General features: G+C 31.5%; 1 protein-coding gene across 1 annotated transcript in view; it reads right to left on the reverse strand.

Annotated features, from left to right (window-relative positions):
• The window catches only part of Lim1 (LIM homeobox 1), a 207,571-nt gene that overhangs the window by 12,434 nt on the left and 171,242 nt on the right, over positions 1-23,895 (reverse strand). The window lies entirely within an intron of this gene.

The raw sequence follows: 23,895 nt of genomic DNA on the forward strand, positions 1-23,895 counted from the left end.
CTCCAACAAAATGTCTACACCTTCATATTGTACAGATGGGCAATGCTTCATGTTTTGTAATTTTATTTTCTTTGAATAAATCCTCCTAAACTTTGGGAGAATTCAGGTGGTTGAAATACAGCAATGTTCTTTTTATGTTCATGTATGTCATAAAACTTAAAAATGATCTAAGCAAAGAGTTAAATATTAATTCAAAATTAAATTTTGGGACATTTATAAAATAACTTCATCTATTAAAACATAAAAACACATAACTTTGAACTCGCTTTTATTTATATTCCAAATACAAATCCTTTAGTATCAAAGTGGATTATTGATGAAATAAATTCCATTTGAAATTAGCTATTACCCAGAGGAAATTAGTAATGCTATTTCTGGAGAAATTACGGATTGGGACCACACTTAAGCTCCAGCCGTACCGTAACTACCAACCGCAGGCGTAACAACGTTTTTACATCTCACGTCCCATATACACGTCTTAATTTAAATATATTGACTAATGTTTGTGAAATGATGCGAGGTTACTGGCTTAAATATAGTATTTTTCATTTTTTTATAACCAAAGACTGGTCTTTTATGTATTAAGAGGTTGTTGAAATGAACATCAGTTTATACTCGAAAACATTTATGCGAATACATTGAAAAAACGATAAACAAATTCTACGAGATATGCGACCATAAAATTATCAATTGTCAATAATAAAGGATTAATAATATGATAATATTCAGTTTATTCAGTTTATTTTTTCAGGAGAATACTGAGGCTTCAACTTTATATCCGCCTAAACCTCCCTCCGAGCTGTAAAGTCGGGTTTATGTCTTAGCGCTGTGAAAAAAAATTAATATTTTAATATTTATTTAGTATTATTTGTCTAATTCTTAATTTATAAATTAATTTATGTTGGATGAAGAGTATACCTCCTGGTCAATTTAATGTTTCCACTTCCTTTTTGTACTTTTTTTATTTATTTATTAATACCTATGCCTGTATATGCGCATATATGTGTATAATATCATTATATTTAATATTGTAGGAACCAGTATGTATTATCTATAGTGGCTGAATGGATCAAGCAATCCAAAGCCAATAAAAAAAACTTTTTATAGCGTAATTGGCGTGATAGATAACACTACGCTAGGAAAGAAACTGCTCCAGAATAAACACTTACTTAAGGGGTAGCAGGAGCACCGAAAGCTGGAAAATACTTCGATCTCTTTGACAAGATAATACTAAAGACATTATCTCACCGATCAGCCTAGATAAATGGGACGAATACTTTGCAAATCTACTGACGGAGGAAAGGGCAGAATATTTGCAAACACCTCAAACATAATCAGAGGTGCAAGTACATACAATAGCTTCCCCAATTGGAATTGTCGACAAAAAAGTAGCACGAGTATGCCAAGCAATAAAGAATAGAAAATCACCAGGCCCTGGAAATATCCCACCTGAGCTACTCAAGTACGGTACAAGCAAATTATATAAGCAGCTAGCCAGCCATTAGTAAAAATGTATTAACGGAGAAAGTATACCGAAGGAGTGGAGAACATCATTTATCACGACAATACATAAGAAGGGAAGTAAAGATGTATGTGACAATTATCGAGGTATCGCAGTCCTTAGCACTATCTCGATAGTTTACGGAAAACTCATCAAAAAGAGAATGGAAGATGAATTCTGTGATATGGAGGCCGAAAAACAGGCCGATTTTAAAGCAGATAGATCAACTATTGACCATCCATTTACTGTTACCCAACTAATCGAAAAAAAAGTAGCACGAACTCAACCAATACATCCCCTCTACGTGGACCTTAAAAAAGCTTATGATATTGTGCCACAACAAAACTCTGGGAAACATGGATGTTCAAATGGAGGTTTGGCCGATGATTTAAGTTAGTGTCTAAGTGGTTTTTCGATTATCTTGGGAACCGCTCACTATTAAAATCGGAAGACAATTTTAAATTGCTCCTTAAAGTTAGGGATTTTATTTAATACATACCTTGCCATTGAGTAACGACTATGTTTGTTCTACGATAAGTATACCTTGTATAAATTAATTGACATTGAGTGATAATCAGTACAACAGTATCCTGTTGTTTTCTTATTTAAACTTTTTTATTAAAGAACCCTTTAGAGTTTTTTAAAACTCTTGGTAACTATTATAGGTTTAAATTTCAGCGCTGTATGGTTTTCAGTGGATTTTATATTAAAAAATATGGTTGTTGGTTTTTAAAATCGCTATCTATTTTTTATTACCGATCAGACACAATACCTTGTTATAGTTAATAACATTTCCTTAGGTAGCTCTTGGGTCTATTGTATTTAGCAGATGATGTAAGGTATCTGTAATTTTACTTACATACTATAAATATGACAAAGTGTTTTCTTCTAGTCGTTTTATTGTTTATTATTGATTCCTTTAAATATATCAACAGGTTTGCTGTATTTGAGGTACTTTAAAAAAATTGTTTTTAACGAAAATTTATTACGAGCTTTAAAAAACCAAATATTCTTGGACGCATAAATCTATTTTTAGCTAATAAAAACTTCCAATTAGTTCAAAAACTAACACGAGAAGCAAAACTACCCCAAAAGCGATGAATATTTGAGTAATTTATGTCATCAAGATAATTTGTAACCACAAGTAATCGACTTGTGGTGGCCTTTATGTTTTCTCTTTATTCTTTCACAAAACGTAACATGTTGCTAGACCGCCCCGAGTTCTATTCAATACCGGGACGAGTATATAACCGGGGGTTGGGGTTGGAAACACTCTTTTATGTTTCGCTATTGTGGCCGTCTATTCAGAGTGGGCGGCTATATTTCAAATGGGATGCAGTGGCGTGGTAGATGTCACGAAATACTTAAAACCGCATGAAATGTGAAGTGAATTTTCTATGTGGGGTTTCCTTTGTATATGAATTTTCAAAAAAAAAGAAATTTGAAACTTTCATTGATATCCAAAATAGGGACGTTTTTCACATTTGGTCCCAGTGAAGATAGCCTCAAATAAGCTGTCAATTAAATTTCACAGAACGAAATATTGCGTTTGCAGTGTTGCCATGTCCGTATATTGTATATGTTATATGCTTCAAATACCAAGAGAGAAAACTTTTAAAACGTACATTTTTATATTATTTTGTGGATTCTGCAACTTGATAACTTATATAAAACACGAATGAATTAATATTTGTTTTTTTTATATCAATTGCAGTTAATTATTAGAACATTTTTGACAATTATCAACCTTTAATAGTTTAGCGGATAAATTTGGCAATAGTGTCAGAATCCTTAAACCACTAGTTGCCAGATGTCTTTTTAACTTTATTATTTAATTTTTTACTGCCATTTTACTATTTACTTCTAAAAACTGTTTTAAAACTATTAACTTTTTTTGTATTGTTTGTAACATTTGTAATGTAAATTTCAACACTGCCAAACAACAATATTTCGTTTTGTCAAACTCATTTGAGGCTATCTTCACTGGGACCAAATGTGAAAAATGTCCCCAAAATAGTGATCCCTTGTTTGTGTTCAAATCTAATTACAGTCAAAATATATGCTTGCGTTGTCATTGAATTGTAAATACCTACCTACTGACAAAATACCAATATTAAAGGAACTAAAATAAAAAAAGAACAGTATGAAGAACCAACAAGGAACACAAAACTAAGTAACTATGTACAGTTGAGTCCATGGTTCTTTGCTCGTGTGTCATCAATACCCTGGCGAGATAAAATACATAATTTATATGTAGCATCATTTTCTTTCACGTATAAAACTAAAGACAAACCAGCTACCACCTGTTATTAATTAAAGACAAGTAAAATAAAGACACACTCTTGACTGAGTACATGGAAAAGAGATATGTACAAAACAGACGTTTGGGGACAGTTTCAGTTTCAAGTACAATTTATGACGTTTCTGGTTTATTTACATATGGCTGTCAGTTTCTCGGATTTTAGCTGTTTTTTGTTCTGTTTTTGCATTTAGAAGTTATTTATATCACACAAACAGTTTTTTTTTCGAAACTAATTTTATATTAAAGTCAAAATTTTATAGGAAATTTTAGTTTATTTTGACATTCATTTACATACAAAGCTTATTTACACAGTAAAGAAATGATTGACTGCTGCTATACAATTGCGTGCCCCCAGTGCGATAGAGAAAACTAACGCAAAGCAGTCCTGTAACTCTTTCTAATGGGCCGAGTTTATGGACCACGTGATCTTCTCAGTGGTCATTTGTGTCACGTGGTCGATAAACCTGGCAAATTAGAAACAAATGCAGAGACTGCTTTGCGTTAGTTTTCTCTGTCGCACTGGGGGCACGCGATTGTATAGCAGCAGTCAGTCTATTTGTATTATATGTCTATGATTAAATCTAACCTAACCTAACCTAACATAACCTATAGAGTTGAAATCTAGCTCATAATGGTAAACAAATATTTGTAATGGACCAAAACAAATTTCTGTAGACGTAAAATAAGATGATCATTTCACTATAGCATGGACAATATCTTTATAAATCACGCTTAAAAAATTTAGCAATACCAAAACTATATTTTCTGAATACACTGTGCACCGCGTATTATACATTAATTTTAATTGCATCATATTTTAAGTACATACTGTATAGATATTTCAAAGGTTTGCGTTAGGTCATAAAATGTTTCATGCTTCACTCGTTATAGACTTCCAATCCCACAATAACAATAGATAACAAAGTGAACGCAATCGAACAGAAAAACCTCATGTTCTTTGTAAAAATTGTAAAAAATGAACTTCTAACCTTGTAATACTTTTTTCCATATTATTAAGAATATGTATTCTAAATCGATTTTTTAGGTTTCTTGTTATATTATATGGTTTTAATCGAATATGTGATGTAAAATTTGATTATTAGAAATTTTATATGATTAACTTTTTGTGTAGAATATTTATTAGAGCATGTTAGTGCTCGTATATCATTTATTTCACAAAATTAATCAGTTGGAAGGATTTTTTATATAACAGCACATAACTAAGATTGTGGTGATTTTAAAATCAACCACAACATGTTTACTAAAATTGTCGCTCCGATTATGTTGATATAATTAAAAACACTAATTACATTCTATACAGTGCTTTAATAAAGCTTTTATACAGATTTTTTAATTCGTCGTCACATGGATTTGGTGTTTTTTTTTATATTAAATCTCTCTCTACCTCTTTCTCTCTCTAGTATTATCCTTCCTTGTGGAGTATTGGGCCTGTGCGTTTCTTAAACAAAAGTATAAATTGGTTGGCTGGCCTGGTCAGCGCGTCTTGTTTTTTGTTCGTTCTCCGGATAAACTCTGTACTCTATACTAGTTCCTTAAGAGAATGGAAGCACTTTTTCTTGCTCTGTTTTTGATTTCAACCGACCTTTCAATTCAGTTCGAGTTCAATTTTTTCGTATGCTCCGGTTGTTGTTCATTTTTGACTGTTGTATGGTTTTGCTCTCTTTCTTTTTCCTTTAGTATTCAAGTGCTTGTCTTGCTATATTGTTTTGATCTTTCATTAGGATATGACCAATCCGTTTCCATTTCTTTGCTTGATTCTAGTAGATATGTTAGCTTGCTTTGTTCTTTCTCATAGTTCTGTATTAGTTATGCTGTTGGTCCAGTATGTTTTCAGGACCCTTCTTAAATATTTGTTTACAAAAGTCTTTAGCTCTTTAACTATAGTTTCATCCTTTTTTCATATTTCTGCTCCGTAAAGTAGTATACTTTTAAGACAGCTATTAAAAACTTAAATTTTTGTTTTCTCCGATATTTCACTTGCTTGCCACATTTTGTTTAAAGCATTAAACGCATGCTGAGCCTTTATTATTCTTATCAGAATATCCTGTTTACATCCCCCTTGTTTCCATAATTGATGCAAAATATGTGAACTACTTCTACTAGTTTCTTAATCTTTATCGTTATTTTATTATTTAAGTGATTTTGTTGGTTGTTTTTATTATTTAAGTGGTTGATTTTAAGTGGTAAATTTTAAGAATATTAAATATATTAAATATACAAAGAGTATTACTATTCAAGTTTCTAATGCCTATTGTAATTTGTTTTCGTTTGTGATTTTATAAAGGTGTCTATATTAATACGAAGAAACGAGTGCCCTATTGCACTAGAGGGATATAGAGAGATATGCAGAAGAGAAAATGTGAGCTAGAGAGAGAGAGAGAGAGAGAGAGAGAGAAATAAATAAATATTTATGTAGCTATCCGGCTCAAACCGGACCAAATATGTACATTTAAGGTATGTAAGTAAATATGCGAAATTATTAAAATAAATTCCGAGATTTAGGACAGTATCAATAGAGTTGGTTTAAAATAATTAGAAGAGTAGTTAAATGTTATAAAGACAATAGTCCACCTAAGTTATTATAAAAACGCTGACCAATATTACTGTTATATACTCACGCATCGGTAGTCGCCACATAAGCCGGTTTCACACCAGGTGGTTTCTCATAAGAGGTTTCTTTGTCTTTAGCGTATTAGCGGTGATTTTTTTTTATAACAGGTTCGTAGTATTTTTCCACTGTATATACAATACTGCTTCTTTTTGAGTAGTCGTCTGTCGAACAGAGCGTCCGAGAATGGGAACCATAAATAAAAGATCCAGAAAACACGTCGGTTATCTACTACGGCAACTAAATTAAGAGAGGCGAAAAACACGTCTGTTGTCTACGGGAATCATAATCAGAGAGAGCGTTTTTCGAGATATATATTATTTTGCCAATTATTGCTTGAGAGTTCTTTGAGCTTTCTTACACTTATAGATTTATAAATAATAATTAATAGTCTGATTATCTAGGGACCCTTCGGTTGAGGTGTGGGAAGGGAAGGATATATGGGGGTTAGATGAAATACAGGATTGGGGCCTGTTTGCACCTAAAGGGAGCTTGGGAGAGAAACAGTAGCTGGCATAGGGACAGGGTTGCCAAGTCTTGAAGTAGTCTGTCCTTTACTGGAAACTGTAAAACGACCAACTCCAAAAATGTTGCATACAACTTATGGGAAAGACAATTATAGCTAGTATACATATTAAATTTGATATATACCGATACTAAACAGTTTGATTCCACGATATATATCGATACTAAACAGTTTGATTCCACGATAATACCAACAAGTATTTATTATCGCCATTCTATTTGCCTATAACCAAAGTTAACCTTCTAATAAAGGTCGCCCGTATTCTATCTTGACCCGTTTATTTTGGCAAAAATATTAATTTTTTGAAATATTCTTATTTCTAAATTGTTGTTTTTATTTTTTAAACTGCTCTACAAAAGTAATGAACAATACAGCTAGTCTTGTTTTAATAATATTTCAGTATTTTCTACTATTACTATCTAATCAACAACCCTTAAAGTCTAAAGAATGTCAGTTTCAAATTTTCCTGTCATATGATTCAAGCCTAATGACTTACTGAGATCTTATGCAACAACACTTTCTTATAAAATTTATCAATATGTCCCACATGTGTCCTAACACTAATTATTACTTAATGTATCTCACAATGTTTCCATAATCATAGGGAAGTCCATTCTTATACAGCGTCCTCAACAGAACCTACCTAGTTTCTTTATTTATATATTTTTACATAAGATGCAATAAAATAAAAATTGCATCTATTGTTAGTCTGCCTTGCATAAATCTAGATCTATTTTCAGATATTTCAGATATCTTATGCAACAATACTTTCTTATAAAATTTATCAATATGTCCCACATGTGTCCTAACACTAATTATTACTTAATGTATCTCACAATGTTTCCATAATCATAGGGAAGTCCATTCTTATACAGCGTCCTCAACAGAACCTATCTAGTTTCTTTATTTATGTATTTTTACGTAAGATGCAATAAAATAAAAATTGCATCTATTGTTAGTCTGTCTTGCATAAATCTAGATCTATTTTCAAATACTTTGGTATCCACGTATCCGTCTATTGGATAGTTTACGAGGTTATGAATGACAAAATAAAAAAAAATTGTCTTTTCGTTTATGTTACGACTACGGAGATTTATGGTCCTGTAGTTTGTGAGTTGTTGAACATCTTTGGTTTTGTTACAGGTGCTAAGAAACTACTATTTCATTCAGCTAGCGTTTGTATCAATTCCATAATTCGATTAAAAAAAACTTGATAAATAACAACGTGTGTGATCCAAACAAAAATGTTTTTGATGACTCTGACGTGTTTATTGGGCTTCTAATGAGAAAGAAGCTCATAAATAATTCAGCAATGTTGAAGATCTCATAACTACCTGTGTTCATACCGATTTAAAGTAATATTTTAAGAATAAAATCATGACTAAATGGCAAATAAATTGGAATAATTCAAACTCTACATTAAGAACTATAAAACAAAGTGTGTTGCCGTGGAAACCGAGTACTAAGAGAAGAGACGTTATCATATCCAGATTGCGATTTGGGCATACAAAGATAACCCATGATTTCGTATTAAAGAAAGAGCCCCCTTCGATGAGTTATATGTGTGTTAGTGAAATAGTAATGCAACATATATTAATAGACTGTCCTCTTTATGTATTAGAACGATAACAACAAAAGTTACCTTATACCTTTAAACTGAAAATAAGTCATCTAAAATTCTCAATTTTTTACGTTCCATAGGATTAAGTAACCAAATTTGATATTATCATTTTGTTCCTCTTGCACATTTCATGTAAATACAGTTTAATGCTATTAACACTTTGAGGTTGAAGCAAATTGCAAATAAAAAAATGGTTCTTTTCGATAATAATAAGATTGAGATTGTCTTTCTGTATTGGTTTATCTCCTAGGCTTTAGTATTATTTGATAGGTCAAAAGTGGTCGTTCATAAATAACTGCGCGGTGCCAGAAAAACAAAATAGAGGGCACATTCTTTTTTAAAATGCAGTTTCGGGATATTTGATATGATACAATAATACTTATAATTTAGTAATAAAAATATTTGCTGTCCCTGTATAGCCTGCCTTAAACCCCGAGAAATGCCTCGTCATTAATACCACCTTGCCGCCCGTAAACTCTCAGCAAAAATTGATAAATTAGCAGAACCAACATCTCTTCTAATGTTTCATTTTTTCCAAATCGCAGTTTTAAAATATTAGCATGACTAATACACGAACTGAGCCGCTTTGTGCACCCCCGTGGGTACGACAACCCCCAGGGGTTCCTTTGTAGTGCCGCTGAAGAGTGTGTACTCCTCAGGGTTCCCACTTCACGACCAGCGTGTCCGTTGTTTCAACATTTGACAAGCGAGGTCCTACCCCGATTTTGTGTTTGTATAAACTTCTATTACTATTGCTTTTGCTGTTAATCGATTCTTAATGCAAATACATGTAGGCAGTGATGCATTTTTTGTTGCCATTAAATGATGTATATATTATAAGGTTTGAAAGTGTTTGGAATAAATTGTAAATAATCCAAGTGGACTGTATTTTGATGACAATGAGTGAATTATTTTGGTAAGAACAAAAATATATACATGAACTTGAAAACGTAAAATAATATTGAAATGTATGAACTTGAAATAAACATTAAAATATGAATTATATTTTTTAGTTGCAACATAACTAGAAATTTTTGTAAATCATAGTTGCTCAGGGAGCTTGTAAATTTTTTTTCTAATTTCCCTATTAGTTTATGCTACAAAACAATACAAAACTCAAAATCTTGTTTTTTTAAACCATTTTAAAATTAACATAGTAAAATGAAACAAATTATAAAGTAATTATGTGACAATGCTGTTTACTTCTAAATTATTATTGTAAATATACAATTACAAAAGTGAATGAAAAGACATCATGTTTAGCCGAAAAAATACAAAATTAATAAACTAAATCGGACGTTCCGACTGCAATATTAAGCATGGAAATATAACCTATATCGATATCATGTAATTGAATCTAGTATACTTGGCAAATAATATGAATAGAACTTGGAAACGTGGAAACTAACTGTTTCTTTTTATAATCTCTCTTAGCTTCTATACAATGTTTATCTAAATTTTGCGGCTTTTGTTGATGAAAGAAATTATGTCTATATTCGAAAAATCAGTAAAACTGTAGGTGCAAGTATTAAATCATACTTTTTTCAATAGAATAGGCAAATAGTAAAAATTTTAAAAATTATCCAAAATGGATTTATAAATTTTCAGAAATTTTTTAATCCCATCGGACAATCATTAGTGAAAACCCTAGAAATAAGTATTATGAACAAAAGACCAAAATCTTGACTGTTGAGTTAAACATGTGGTGAATACTTACGTCTATATAATAATTGGAACTAGCCACATAAGCACTTGGTAAACTTTATTAATTTTACATAATTATAATTCACGCACATAGGCAACTATCAACACTCTATTAAATTCTATTAGAATCTCCATTTTTTCTGCCAATTCTACAGAACTCTCATACTATCAACAGTAATTGTTCGAAATACAAACTATTATTATTGTAATTTAATCTAAACCCTTCATTCAATAATTCAATCGATTGAATGAAGTCATTGCTTGAAAACACATATTTATCTCATTTTTAAATTCTCACAAGACAATTTTCTTTTTCAACAACATAATTGTATTACACACTTAACTTTAATCAACTCAATAAACATTAATATCTATAAAATCTAATATCATTTAAAACAATAATATAAAAAGGAAAAGACAGTTAACATTTGATTTCACGTACAGGGCGCCTGTGCATCCGCTTATACGTATTTCGGCCTAACAGGCCTCTTCAGAACGGCTTTCACAGTCGCTCTGAACGTGAAAATAAATCTTTTCTGTCTTAGGAAGCTATATTCCGATATACTCTGTACGAGTACTAGAAACTAAGTCGCTAAGAATTTTGCTTAGTTGAGGAGATATGTTGTGGAATGCAATTTTTAGATTCCCCATGTCTCAAATAACATCTTTATCAACGTCTGTTTTGCCTTGAAATTCTTAGAAGGCACAGATTAAAGCAAAGTTCTGAATTTGGTTTAAAAAATTAATTTACGGATTTTTATATCAGATGTCGCTATTTGCGTCTATACGAAGCCATGTTAGAGTGCTTCCTAAGACAGAAAAGATTTATTTTCACATTCAGAGCGACTGTTAAAGCCGTTCTGAAGAGGCCTATTAGGCCGAAATACGTATAAGCGGATGCACAGGCGCCCTGTACGTGAAATCAAATCTTAACTATCTTTTCCTTTTTATTCCGATATACTCTGTACGAGTACTAGAAACCAATTCGCTAAGAATTTTGCTTAGTTGAGGAGATATGTTGTGGAATGCAATTTTTAGATTTCCCCATGCCGCAAATAACATCTATATCAACGTCTGTTTTGCCTTGCAACTCTTAGAAGGCACAGATTAAAGCAAAGTTCTGAATTTAGTTTCGAAAATTAGTTTACGGATTACAATAATATAACTTTAATATAAATTGATTAACTAAAGAACTTATTTGATTATTCGTTAAAAACTACCTATTACCTATCTTGAAGGTCTTGTCACTTGCAAGTAATTGCGGGCATCAGTTGGTTGTTGTTGGATCAAGTTCTTGTTCGAGCTGGGAATTTTAACGTTCTCTTAAAAATGTAATCCTTTATCATCTATCTATTGTTCGAATAATTACAATGTTTTTTACTTTTGTAATTTAAGGGTAATCTAACCTCGTTAAGTGGCTAGTTTCAATTAGTATATAGACGTTAGTATTCACCACCTGTTTAACTCAACAGTAAAAATTTTACCCCTTATTTTTACGTGGTAAAACTTATTTCTAGGTTTTACACTCATGTTGGTCGTATATAGTATTTTTCATATAAAAATGCGTGTACGTCATTCAAGATTTACGACGACAGAACCCCACAGCGTTGCCAAAACATCAGAATAGTTAGTAAGTGAGGAATTTTTAAAATGTCAACAATTTGTCAAACTATTATATAAAAGTAAATACACTTAGTTTTAAGACTATTGCAACACACTAAAATACATAATATATTTTAATACAAAATTATATATTCTAAATTTTAAACTTACCTCTATTTAGAGCATTAATAAAAAAAACGTCCCGCCATTATTTCTTGTTCAAAATAATCTATCTTATATGAAAGCTTATCAGCTTTCTACATACTATTTATTTGGTTTTGCATAGCACAATCACAATACACAACAATAATTAGTTTTAAAATCTATTAATCTAAATTTAATATGTATTTATAAATACAATTTATTAATATATAATATATTATGATCACATTGTGTAAGAAATCAAAACATAAACAAAATTCTTACTCTAAAAAAGCGGCAACACTTTAAACAATTTTGCCACACGCTGAACTGTCAAAAAAATTTGAAGTATTCCAGTATCAGTTGCGTACAATTGTTTAATATATTTAATAAAAATTATTATTTTTTGGAATATTAGACTTAAAGAGTTATTTCATAAAATTTATATTATTAACAATAATAAATGTTTTTGGTTATTTAATCAATATAATTCTAAAATTCCCAATATAATGATGATTACATTTTTCCTATTATTATACCATGTTGACGCCTATGAAAGATCGAGCAGTTCCGTTTGGGTTTCGTATTATTGGCTGTGTTAGGAAAATTTGAACTCTAAGGTTGACGTTCTGGAAATTTTAAATATAAGTGACGTCACTTTATATAAATTGGGTGGAAAAAATACTATAGGTGTAATACCGATCCTATAGTGTTAAAACTATTACTTTTCAGTCATTTCATCATCCGTATTTACATGTTTTTCCTGCCCTAAAATATTTATTTTGTTCAAGTTCGGTGTTTTTTATAATTTTTCTAATAATATGCCAATGTTTTCGCCAGCGCTACTTTACTCTTACAGTTGAACCAGAATACGAATAGACGTACTAGCAGACTTCAAATTACGGCACAGAGCGCTCAGTAGATCGAGAATCGTTTAACTGTTTATGTGGATTGTTTCGCTATAAAAGCGATTCACGATGTTGTTAAGTTTTGTGTAAAATCCCAATTTTCAATAAGGAAAGCAAAATTTTTGAACGTTCAACCTCGTGGAATAATACAATCAGTGTTAAAATTCGCGCAACGAGAAATAGCTGCTGATAAACCTACTGTTGACTTTAAAAAAGTGCAAGAACGAGTGGCTAGTATGACAGCTAATTTGATTAGTAATCTAATAAAAAACATAGTAAATAATATGAGATTTTTGGGTTATATTTTCAGGAGTTGCTGTGTGTATCATTAAAAATATTGCAAAGGAGGGCTGCGAATACTTCTGAATCAGAAAATATATCCGGTTTTGTCATGCTAATAAGAGGCGGAAAAAATCTTCAAACAATCGAATAAAGTCTGTTCCATCAGCAGATTATTAATTTTCATATAACTTAAAAACAAGTACCCACTGTAAACAAAATTCATAAGAGGTTTGCTTAAGAATTTGATTATAAAGGAGGCAAATAAATTATTTGTTTGCAAATTATGAACCTGCTAGGATTCCTTTGGAAAAGAACAGAAAACAATCGAAAACTTGATGAAAAAAATGACATTTTTAGATGACATCGAAGGTACCTACGATTACAGTATTTAAGCAGATTAAACATTATTTATGATTATTATGATTTTTTCGATTGTTTTATAGAACGTATAGATATTTTTCGTTTCGTAGAACTTTTTAAAAGAACAAAATCAGCTGATACGGCAATGGACACACAAGATAAGTAGAATTGTATACGTAACTATAAACATATATTTTAATAAAATCGAAATAAAAAGAGAAAAAGCGGTTCTATCTATTGCAACTGTTTCATTTGTTCGTCCACAGCACACTGCGCTTTTATATGTACAAACATACGGGAGGGAATTCATAGCCAACTTAGTTTTGAGGCGGTCGTCGTAAACAACTCAGCCGGGCAGTAAAACGCCAAGGCGGCCTTTTTCAGATATATAAATATTATTTTTAATATGTGTTTTACGGCCTTATAGATATTTTATATTTTTATATATTCAGGTGTTAAGATTTTTGTACTTTATAGGCGGGACGTTTCAAAGCAGTCAAAAGCATAAAAACGTCAAATTTTTATTTGAGTGATATTCAACGTTTCCCTTGGACGGTTCTGGGCTTTTATTTTTTTTTAGATTTGGTTTTGGTTGGCGTTCCGTGAAGTGGCTCTTACGCCTTTTTATGACGATTTTTGTGTTCGGTAAATCATTCTAACGAAGCGTATGGTTACTAGGAAACTCAACGGGACTTCTTTTGTAGAAGAAGGACGTATTTTTCTCGATAAATATGGGAAGACATAAATGTACGAAGCGAATGTTTAAGGAACCAAAGAGTTTTTGTGTTTTTTTGTTGGAGGTGTGTTTCGGGTTTAAAATATTGGTATTAAAGTCAAGACTGTAACTAAAGTTATAACCGTGAAATATATTTTTAACGTATCTGCATTTTAAAAGAAGCTTGATAAATCAATCGGCTATTCAAAAAAATTTATAACTAATGTTTATTACTTTTTTAAGTTAAACTTAAGTACCAATTTTACCAAAATTTAATAATGAGGATACGAATAAAAAGAGATTTTTATGTTAATAAAAACTTGAAAAGTGCATCCTTAAAAATTATGCTTTAAATGTGAACCTTTAATTAATTATTATAGTACATAATAATTTTATGGTATCATTACCTTTAAAAAATTATATGGTTCATTGATGAACACTATTACAATATTTCCAGTGCTGTCCCTCGATGGACGTCTACGAGCTCTTTATAGCCCCCCATAAAATTATCAGACCCTCCGAGATGTAGCAAACTAATCACCAGCATCCTTTGGAGATCCGTAAACTTATCACCGTGGATAGATGAACTTATCACTAGCATTTTTGTCACAAAGCGCTAGTTTCTAATGCAGCCTGTTATTTATTACACTTCTTTTCTACGAGAACTTCTATTAAATTCAGAGATTATTTTAAGAAATTGCTTTAAAATTTAACTGATATATTTATATCGGGTGTCTTCCGGTGAGTGGCCTATAGGACGTATCTGGCAATCTAATCGGATTTGATATCTAAAAAAATTGAGCTGCGTAGGTTTTTAATAGTGAACTTTTTAATAAAAATATTTCTGAGCATGGGCTATTTCTGGTTATATTGTAAATATTTTTTTTGCTATGTAACTATGGTATTAAAAGCAATAAAGTAAATAAATAAAAAATAATATATAGGAAATAGTCTTAATTTAGTTATTTTATTTGCATTAGGATTTAGATTATTCTTTCAAATTATAAAACCTTAGATGTTTGCAAACATTTTGTGGTCTTTACCTGCCATGGGATGCAATTAGGATAGTGATCAGTTTGCAAATCTCTCAGAGTCTACTTTAAAATCACTGATTTTATTGCGGTAGCATCTACGAGTGACCCTGTAGCATCTGTAATTGGTGATGAGTTTACGTGTACCCCTCTCGCACTGGTGTTCACTAATCGGTACTGTTGTAATTTTCGTGTTATCTGTCTATTATGTAATGTTTGGGGGTCGGTCCCGTCTTTTTCTTTTCATTTAATTTACTCTACAATTATTTTAATTCTATATTTCAAAGAACCTTCTTCAAACTTGTCCACATTCTTCACCTGCATATTATTGTCCTGTTATGAGACTGCCACTTGATCTTAAAATGGCATCTGTTTAGGTTTTTTTGAGCTTCAGATAGATATGTATGAATCAGTGTCTATTTATTATATAAAATATCATCTACCCTATGAATTTGAGCTAAAAGATCAAAGAAAACAAAACATTGAATGTATCCGATACTAAAATAATAAAATAATATTTCAGGAGGAGGATCTAAAAGGCGATGGAAAAAAAAGTTGTTACACGAAGTTTTTGACAAAAAATCAAAAGAGCTAACAAAAAAATTAACAGTAATGGTGTGCAAAATAATAAACTCAACCCTTGTGGTTGTCAGGGTATGGTAACACTCTAAATATTATTAGCTTGCTGTCTCCATTGGCTGCAATTCTGTGCCACTTAGATGGCTTTATGTAGATATCTACCCATTAAAGTCTTCATTTTGTCTGTCCTTTGTGTTGGAGATCTTTCTCTTGGTCTTCAGTCTTCTAGCTTTCCTTCTACTACCAATAGGTACATGGTACCCGTTATTCTAGCTATGTGACCGAAGTAAATTGGGTATGCTCGGTTTACTTTTTTTAATAGCTCATCTTTTATATGAAGCTCGTCCAGAATTGACAGGTTGGTTCTATGTTCTCTCCAGGACACGTGTAGAATTCTTCTATGGATTCACATTTCAAAGGCTTCAATTATTTCTATCGTTTTTTGGAGATTCCATGTTTTAGTCGCGTATGTATCAATGGGAAAAATAAGAGTATTGACTAACTTAAGCTTAGTATTCCTTGTTATTGTTCGGCCTTGCCATATTTTAATAAATTTAGCTGTTGCGTTTCGGGCCATTGCCAGTCTTTGCTTGATTTCTAGGGAGCAATCGCCATTGTTGGTTATCAGGGAGCCCAAGTATACAAACATGTCTATCACTTCGAAATTCACCACTTGGTGTAGTCATATTTACCGTAAGTCCATTTAGTGATCTCAATGTGCCTTTGTGTATATTTTGTGAGCGAAAATAAAATTATACAATTACGATTATATGATATCAAAAAAACTACTATGCAAAAAAAGACATTTTTGAAATCAGAGCATCAAAAATATTTAAAATTCGTTATTTCTTAAGCTCCAAATTTTGTTGGGCTGTGTTATCATTCTTGTTTCATACCATGTAATTTAAACGTTTACTCTGTGTCTTCCTCTGGTGGGATTTTCAGTATTTTATTAACGCTTGTAAAATGAAAGTATTTGCTTTGCTGCGTAGTTGAAGTAGTCGTTAAGTTAGCTGCTAATTCAGCTGTTGATTCATCTGTTGTGCCTTTATTTTGCCGCGTAAGCACATTTTGACATAATTTCAGGACATTGATTAATTTCGCTATTAAATAGAATAACTCGGTTACTTTAACACTCAAAAGAATTAAATGCTTCTTAAAAATGAACTTTGAATTTTGATAATTGCCTGTGGGAAAGATTGTATTTGTACCAGTATGATTTATAGAAACTTATTTTATAAACTAGATCTAATGTATTACTTTTATTATTTTAAGCGGAAATACAATATTCTACTGTTATAATGTAAAGTGACCAGCAAGGAAACATATTTTCTTACACGTGGCCAATGATCGAATTCAAAATTTTCGAGAATTCATGTTTGGCACGTGATTTCGGCTATTTTCGACCACTTACGTCGAAATTGACAGCATTGAAAATAGAGGCAACATTGAAAGCCTCCTCGGTCACCAGATTTGTTTCCTCTGGATTTCTTGTTGTAGGGACATCTTTAATTAAAATTTATAGAACACCTTATGTATCTTTAGAAGATTTACGTCAATAAATTATCAACGAATGCCGACGAATTACTCCTTAAATGCTTCAGAATGTGAACAAACGTGTCGAAAAGAAACTTTTATCATTGTATGGACTACGAATATATATTTATATACTACAACATCAAATCATGAACACACAACTTAGCAACTAGGACTTAAATATTAAAAAATTAATAAACGGTAAGTAAAAACCTTATTTATTTACTCTTGTGCAAAGATTAACCAGTTGGACCAGATTATATCTCTAAATAAGTGTAGTAAGTGCAGATAGAGGTAGGGAATAACTGACAGATGGGTGAAGATGAAGTATCTTAAGACATGTGTAAAAAAGAAAACAACGAAAAAAAATCGAAAAAAAAATTATTTAAAACATAAAAAATTATGTTTTGTACACATTGGTAAGTAATCAAAATAATTATAAAATTTTTTGCATTAACTTTTCTTTCCTAAAGCTACTTTTCTCTACACCAATGAGAACATAAACGTTATCAAATAGGCATTACAACTTACAGCTCGTGGAGATGGGGAGCAGAATCGGGCTTATTATTCGGCAAATTATAATTCCATGTGACATGTGGTGGCAGAAAATTGGAAAATGAGTAGACTAGCAGTATTGAAAGTCAAACACTTGTCATAGTAAACATAACTTCTGAAGGGGTGGGCTCGCGGCACCCTTTGCTCTATAATTCATAAGTAATTCAGAGGGTCAATAAATAATACCCTATTATATTTTTCAAAATACAGTCGATTTTTTGATTAGCAATTATTTTATATATAATATTTTATAGTTATAACATAAAACTAAGTTGTTACATTAATACAGATTCCGGGCTAAAAACAAAAATTATCATATTTTTAAGGTACAAATTCTGAGCAATCCTTGGGCCTGGTCGTTTAACTTTTAAGTAAAATATTTCAGTGCTCTAATTAAATCTTAAAATTTAAATTAAAATTTACAATTCAATCATGACTTATTCACAAATGTTATCCAAAGTATACATATTTATTTCTTCGTCAATATATATATCGTTCACATTTTATAATCTTTTTATTATACCTTGGGTGCAGGTATTATAAATAAATTAACAACGTTGGCGTTAAACAGTATTATACTATGTATATTTAATACATTAATATAAGTTACATCCGCATCTTCTTTTATTTACGCATATATCAACTCTACGAGTTTCATTTTACAATGATGGTAAAATGTATCAATGTATCAAACTCTGGTTGCCGGTTGCCAATAAAAAAAGAAGGAATCAGCAATAAGAATATACATCCATACCTAATACACAATACATAAACACATAATACACAAACACACAATTCACAACACAAAACACATCAAAATTTGATAACGACCCCAAGGTGCAACACAAACCAAAGAATTTTCAACTCAAAGCTGGGCTATCTTCCTTCAAGATCGAGGCCGAATGAGTTGCCTGTCAAATTTGGTCAAAATAGCGCTAACTAATAAACAACAACTTTATATTTTATAATTTTTTTGAGTTCTTACTTTTTTGAAAGCGATTTCCGGAGTGAAAATAACAAAGTTAAAAACAAATATAAAATTAATTTTTTATTACAATCAAGTACAATCCATATCAATACAAAAAGATATGGAAGAAGTGGAAAAAAGAATTAAACAAATGGAAAAACAAGTCACTGAAAACAAAAATCAACAAAAATTTGGAGACAGAAGAGAAATACTTATTCATAGTACAGGCGACGTAAAAATCCAATTTGGTGGGTATGTGAGAAAACTGCACCCCCGGTTCCTTTCATTAGAATGGAAAGAAATACGTTAGAAGACCTCATCACTTTGTAATATTACAAAGACATTGATAGTGTTTGTCAATTTTTACAAATAAGAGAATCGTGTCTAAGAGACAAAGGAACTAGAAGACCACAAGAAACGCAGGCCTACGGAGATATGGGACAAAATTATCGCCAAGAGCGGCCAAAAAGGGAATTTATCCCGAGGAGAGAATACGAAGAGGAGAGAATACGAAAATACAGAAAACAGGAGAGAGAATTACGAATGCAGGAACCAACGAAAGAACAGAGACTGGTACAGGGAAAATCTTAATAGCATTACATACACAAAAATAACAAATACAGGAAAACAAACGAACAAGAATATCGGGACAATAGATACAACTCAGAAAGGCCAGAAGATATGAGAAGATAGATCAATAACACACAAGTAGAAGAATACGGGGAAGAGAGACAATGCAATGACAGAAGTAATATAGTAAGACAACAGGAGGGATTTGACGAAGGCGCATACTAGAAACAAAGAAACAAATCGGAATTTTTTGTCCCCCAAAGGAATTTATAAAACTGACAGGGCATAAGAAGAAAGAAAATGAATCAAATTTAAAATTTGTGAATGGATTTATAAATGAAAAACCCATAACAATTTTGATAGACTCTGGCTCTGAAATCATACTGGTAAATAAAAAATTGATAGAAAAAGTTAATTGGACAATAGCTCGGGTGAGCTGGTGGGAACCTGAGGAATCACAAGTAGATCGATCTTTACTTGTAACCATTTAACAGGCTGCATTTTCAGCAGTTGCCGTTTCGGCAGTTGCCCTCTCTCTAATGGAGGTTGGCGATGAATTCTGTAAATTCGTCTCTATTCAGTGCTTTTTATTAGTGCGAATATTATTAGGGTTTGGAGGTCTAGTCCTGTCCAATCCAATCCTTGATGTTACGTAGCTAGATTATTTGTCGTCTGCTAGGAACACGATTTCCTTCTATTTTTCCCTTCGTTTTTAGTTAAAGGAAGTTATAGACAATTTTTCACCACAAAGACCAATGACATCACTACAATCTGGATTCTGAAGTAGTTATTTTATATAAGTTAATTTTACAGGATAACCATATGCTTCAGAACTTTTAAAAATACTTACAATATAAATTTGTTTGAGAATTTTATTATACTACTGACAAGTAACTCCCATATATGTTATAAATGGAATCAAAAGGACCTAAACGTGTTTTAGACTATTTTATTTTCTTAATATTTGTGTTTTAATAGAATCAGATAATTATAAATAAGTTAGGTTATGCTATATGTGTTTTGAAATCTTTGTGTGCAAGTTACTAGCCTTACACATGAACAAAGGCTTATTCTATGGAATTATTCATCTCTCTCTATTTAGAGCCTATATTCAGCTTTATAGCTTTGTATGGTTGTGAATCTTGGACTGCTCACAAAGAAGTCGCCACTTCTGTCAATTCCTGGCAACTTCCCTCCATCTTCTGACCTTTAGAATCTGTAGGTCTTTTTCCACATCATCAATCCATCACCTTCGTAGTCGTCCTCTGGACGCCCACGAAGACTAAACGAATTTCACAATATCTGGATCGGTGTATAACTGATATAGTTCAAAGTTGTATCTTCGACGCCATTGCCCCAAAATTCTTTCTAAGAATTTTTCTCTCAAAAATACCAAAAAGTCTTTTATCATTTTGAGATAAAGTCCACGTTTCAGCCTCATATATCAAAACTGGTCTTATTAAGGTCTTGTATATATTGAGCTTTACTGCATGTTTTATATTATTTTTTAAATGTTTCTGGAGACCGTGAACAGTTCTGTTTGCTATTGCTATGCGTCTTTTTATTCCGTCCCTTGTCGTGTTTGTTGCGTTTAGTAGCGATCCAAGATATGTGAATTCTTTGACTTGCTCAAAGGTATGGTTGTTAATTTGAATTCTCTGTTAGATATTTCGGGGTTCCTTAAAACATATATTTGGTTTTTTCCTCGTTAACCATAAGTAATAATTTACTTGCCGCGCCCGCAAGCCTTGTAAAACACTGCACCATGTCTATCATACTTCTGCCCACTATAACTAAATCTTCAGCGAATTTGCGTCAATCTAGTAAAAATAGTTCCATTCATTCTAGTATTTAATTGTTTGATTGCCTTTTCCAAGGCAATATTAAAGAAGACACAAGCCAGCGCGTCACCCTGTCTTAGACCATTATTAATGTCAAAGAACGTAGAGTTTTCTCCTTTAATTCTAACGCATAAGCATACATTTTGCATTGTTAGTTGGGTCACTTTAACTAGCTTAGGTGGGATCCCAAAGTCTATCATTGTATTATATAATGCAGTTACACACACTGTTATATACTGCTTTGAAGTCGACAAAGAGATGGTGTGTATCTATGTCTATGGCTTTATTATCTATATATATAATTTTCGAAGGCAATGTAGTTTTAAAATAAATGAAAAGCACATTAGAAGCGCGAGTTTCAGATTAAAAATTCTGCCTAAACAGCTTTTTTTATTAATAAAAATGATTACCGAGTTATTACATTCATTTACTAATGTCCATGAAAAAATATTTCGTATCCTAACATGTATGAATATACCTACAATACTAAAAAACAACACTATGTAAAAAATACTAAAAATGTGATGAAAATTATGCTCTGATTTGTTAACAACATACAAAATTAATGTTATCTGTTAATGAAGATACACATAATTTAAAAATACTCCCGAGGCCATGAATTCCACGCATAATTCACTCCTAAATATTCCCGAAATTACCGCTCTCGAAATAATTAACACGCCCCCTATAATTAAACCCCAAATCAAATACATCGTAATTTATCACAAAAAGAGAAAAAGCCATGACCTAACCCATAATTATCACAGAAATTCTCAAATAATTAATAAAAACAGTTGAAGGCCGTTACTAAGTTTGAAAAACGACTGATGGTCTAGGTCGGTTTGTAATACTAAGAAGGATCGTACGTTTTTAAGAAAATGACCTTTTCAAAAGGTTGGCCAGGCACGACAGGGTGCATTGGAGGTATCACGATTTTTATATACAGTGTGTTTTATCAAATTATTATTACATACAGGTAAGAGTTAGCAAAAAGTGAAATCGCGAGAGTTCAAGTGAAGTTTGTTGGTAATTCTTTTGCGATTGCTTTACTTCCATTATTTTTAATTACTATAGAAAGATGTACAAATTAGTTTAATAAGTTCTATTGAATTTTCAGTAAATAAAATTAAAAAAAAAAAATTTTTTGAAACATTTTCCTATGAAATAGTCGTCAATTACGTCACTATATATTAACGTTTCCTCTAGGAACAAGAGAAGCACTGTTTGATTGTTAAAAGTTTTATTACATTTTCATTGAGTATAATTTGAAGAATTTTCTTTAGGCACATTTTTCTGTGAAAAAGTCGTCTGCAATTACGTCACTGGGACGCTTACAATTACGTCACTCTGTATTAACGTTTCCTCTAGTTACATGAAAGAATAGCATCTAAAGTATTAAGTCATTAATTAATATTAAGTTTAAAAGGGGACGTGAAATATATAGATACACTGAAAGACTTCTTAAATAGCATTTATAGAATTGGCATAATAATACTATATTTTTATAACCGTCCCAAAGAAACCAAAAGCCAACACAAAATTCAATGAATATTGCATGGTAAGTTTAGTGGCCCATATGTGTATGGAAACACCCAATTTGTACTCAGAAAAGGTCTGGGAACAAGAGAAGCATTGTCTGCATGCAATATATTGACACAACGATGCCTAGATGTAAATCCAGACGCCTATCTATGTTTTATTGATTACAACAAAGCATTCCACAAAGTAACACATGAGCATCTAATACAATCATTACTATAGCTAAACTACAAAGTAAAGAAAGATCAACAAATACACATAAAAAGAGGAGATTGTATGGAATTCCGATTGACAATATTAGACACATAGATGATACCATCATCATTGCAGAAAACCTTAATGATTTACAAAAGCTATTAACAAAAAAAGTAGAAATACGCGAATAATATGGCCTAAAACTCAACATAAAGAAAACTAAATTTATAACTGTCTGCAGGAAAAACACTATTAATATCAAATCATGAATGTGTTGCTTGTGTGAGTCCATTTCAAAAGGTAAAAGAAATAATAAATTAGACTTACTCACAATCAATTTAATTTAACTAATTAGACGACCGGTTTCGCTTTCTACAATATGCAAAGCATCTTCAGGTCACGATACAAAGTTAAATAAATGCTGAAAATAATAAACCCATATTAGGGTGTTGTCTAATAAAGATAAAACAAAGATAGGTGATATAAATTATATAAATTACAGAAATTATGCCAATATTACATGTCTGTGGTTTTTCAAAATGAATAAAATGTTTAAGCAGACAAGGTAAGACCCACAAATTGGTAAAATAGTCTATTAAACTGTAATGAATTAATAAATAAACAAATAAATAAAACATTACTTACATGTCGGTACTCTATTAATTGATGGTTGAAAGAACATGGTTCAAACTATCTTGTATTGTTGATTATAGAACTCAAGTCAACTATTGTAATTGTTTAACAGTAAACGGGGAAGTTCTTGAGGAGACAGATTTTATTCAATGAAGTAG

Source organism: Diabrotica undecimpunctata, chromosome 2 (assembly GCF_040954645.1).
Source record: "Diabrotica undecimpunctata isolate CICGRU chromosome 2, icDiaUnde3, whole genome shotgun sequence".
NCBI classification, from domain to species: domain Eukaryota; kingdom Metazoa; phylum Arthropoda; class Insecta; order Coleoptera; family Chrysomelidae; genus Diabrotica; species Diabrotica undecimpunctata.